Source organism: Phaethon aethereus (genome assembly GCF_964289735.1).
Source record: "Phaethon aethereus genome assembly, chromosome: 8".
NCBI classification, from domain to species: domain Eukaryota; kingdom Metazoa; phylum Chordata; class Aves; order Phaethontiformes; family Phaethontidae; genus Phaethon; species Phaethon aethereus.
The window spans coordinates 17,061,427-17,064,872 of NC_138584.1; positions in this window are offsets into that span (position 1 = coordinate 17,061,427).

A 3,446-nucleotide genomic window follows, 5' to 3' on the forward strand; every position below is an offset into this window, starting at 1 on the left:
GCTGGTTTCAACCACTTCAGAATTTTTCTTTTTTTAAAAATCAAATAAAAACTTAGGCAGCAAAAAGAAATGTTTTAAAGAATTGCCTATTAGTGCATTTTTGTGCATTTAAAAGTTTAAATAAGACACAAAACCATAACCTGAGTTTATTTTTTACTGCTAAAGATAACATCTTCAAGTAGCTGTAAAAAGCTACCTAGCTTCCTCTTATCAGTAACACCAATGAAATATCAGCACCCTTCATCAGCTGACAATGCTGAATCATGCTGTTCATGATCACTGCTCATTGTCTCAGTGTGAGCCCTACAAACCCAAGGTCAGGCGCTTTATCAGGCTGCTGTGGAAAAAGGTGCCAGGTTGTGTAAGGCTCCTTCCTTCTCTTGGGCAAGAAGAGAGGGAACAACATCAGAAGCTGATGATTCAGTTAAGACACTAACCGCTGCAGACTCCAGTAGGATTATATGAATCATGCCTACCAAGTCTGAGCCTTCCCTTCATGCTCAGATTACTCATACCACCAACCCTAGGATTAGCATAAAGCTAATTTTTTATGCATCAGACTCTGTGCTAATAACCCTTTTGTAGGGAAGAAGCCTTCGCAGCTTCTCAGTATCAGACTAGCTGCAACTGAAGTGCACCTCAGTAAACCAGTGACCCAGTTAGATAAGTTAGAAAATTTGGCAGGAGCAAAGGAAGCAATGTTGTTGTTTATATCACAGTAGCCATCAAATTCCTTAATAAACCAGTAATCAGAATGAACTGGTAGAAAACATCCCCTAAGAAGAATTGGAAAACCAAGATTGGAAATCCTGGAGTTGACCACAAGCTTCCACTTACCTCTAAAGAAAGGTTGATGGAAGCCCAGCAATAGGTAGGCACAGTATTCACAAAATGATAGTAACCATCCAGAATATAAGAAGAATTAAGGATGGATCTGTGACATGCCTTATTACAAGCAGGTATTTGGCCAAGCTGTGCCATGTTGTACAGATTGTAGAGCTAATTTTTTCACAAGAATAGAATTAAGTCTATTTATACACCACTAACTACCTAGGTAGTTTTGCGTCAAACTTCTCGATACAAATCTTTTGCAATAGCCTACAGAGTTTAGCTATGTCATCTTCCAATATTAGATACAGATACAGTATCAGAGCTGAAAAGCAGATAGTGCTGGGGACCTAGCAGTTCTGAGTAGCTTTTGCACAGTGAAATTGCAGCACACCCTGGCTCAGCATTTCTGGGAACCTCCAGCTGCACTACCTTAGCAGTCCTGTTTGCCAAGGAAGCAGTAGGATTCCTCTTTTATTAAGGAGCACTTTCTTTGTACTCCAGGACCACACTATCTACATACGTGTGACAAACCCGTTTGTACAAGGCAAATACCTTCCCCACGTTTTCCAGCATTTTGCAGAAGGAAGCTTAGAATCTTCTATATAACTCATACCAACTAGTAGCAAATATGAATAAGAATCATTGAGAACCCCAACAATTCTTTTTCTGTCGTCCTTATATTTTGATTTTCTCATCTTCTGCTCTAAGTTACTGTTCTAACAGGTGCCAAGCCAAACCCTCCCCAGGGCAGATTGTCTTCCATGGTGTGCCATCTGCCTGCTTATCTTTTGTCAGTTCAACTAAGCCCATTTCTCATAGACAAAAGAGGGCAACTTTGCATGTCACTGACTTTGCCTCCAGCCTGACCAACTCCTAGTTAATAGTAAAAAATTTAACATGTTCTATTAGTGACAGAGGAACTTTTAAAAGCTTTTAACTATCTTACCCTTCATTTACATGTAGATGCAGTCTACTAGTGTAGACACAAGTATAAAAATTAGACGTTGGTGCAGCTGTTTTCACAAATGATCAAGGTAACGTAACAGCATAACAGAACTTAGTACACATTTTTAACTGTTAGGTAACTAGCTACACTTAGTCTGTTTAAGCAACTTTTTGTTTGCAGGCCGTATCTGCACTAGTGGTATTCCTGCTTGCTTGAGCATGGTGACAGCTTTGGGTAAACACAATCACTATAGGCTTGGTACTCACTTCTGCTTGGAGGCTATCTCCCTTTCCTCTGAACTCAGCCTTCTCTCTGGAGGCAGGAACTGATTATCCTCTTTTGCTGACTTGTAGGTTGCAAATAAAAGGTTTATCAGATTAGCATTAGCAGCACTGACATTGTGACTTTAAGTCATCATGACTCTATATTGAGCCATGGAAGCTGGAATTAGTTTGTGAAGGGGCAAAAGTACCAGCTCATACTGTTAGCAACACACGTATGGTTGTATGGAATGGATAAAGTGCAGAAAATAAATTCTTGACCTTCCCTCCATCACCTCCTATTAACAAAACAAGAGATCTTGAGCTTGCATTAACCCAGTCAGAAAGTATGCCCAGATGACAGCAAGGTAGGGACTCCTAAATGTGAACTGTAATATTTTATTGTAGGACAAATAGCTATTAATCATGTATAAACTACAAATGAAGGCAGGCCTAAACCACTTTTGATGTGGATGTGAAACAAGACATCCTAATAGCACCACTTGACATTATGACCCATCATTCACCCAAAATCCCCTTCCTAGCCAAGTACTCGAATCTCCCAAGCAGCATACACTTGAGCATACATCCAGGCAAGCCTCATGTAAGAGGACTTCCCTAAACATTTCAAGGGGTGATACCCTCATCTGAGCATTTGTCAATATACACTTTCTGTTCTTGAATGAAATACTACCATCCCAGCAATGGCAGAAGTAGAAGATAAAGAGCAGTATTTTATTGCAGAACAGACATTTTGGAGCTAGCACTAGCTCATCAGCCTGCTACCTGAAAGATCAGGCTACCATTTTTAGGCATGTTTTAGCTGTTATTTATGACTTTAGATGCAATTTATTTCCTTTATCTGAAAACTCAGTTATTTGTGGAAAGTATTGTCCACTCAGTTGGGTGGTCTGTGGCAGACCCTTGCCACAACCCTGGCAGTGTTAACTTTACTTCCAACTTTGACACAGGAACTCAACAGAACAGAGGTCTCCATAGGGAGAGAGAGATTTGAAGGGGAGGTTCAACTAGATCAGTGGTCTCCAAAGTGGAGTGTGAGAAGAAAATACTTAATACAAAACAAATTTTTAAATTGCAAAACAAACATAACTATGCAAAAATAAAAAAATACTACTTAAAATATTTTTAATTTTTCTTTTTGTGTGTTTTTATAATATGCATAATATATTAGAGTACAGTAGAACATGTATATAATTTATAAATGAACAAATATACATGTCTTGGGGATGCATGCTTAAAATTCTTTACTGATGGGGTGCATAATGAAAAAGGTTTGGAGACCACTGAAATAGATTATTTCGAGGGGGCCCCTTTCACCCAACATACCTATAATACACGTTGTGTTTTGGTATGAATTCTACAAAGCAATGTCCTATGCTTAATTTGAG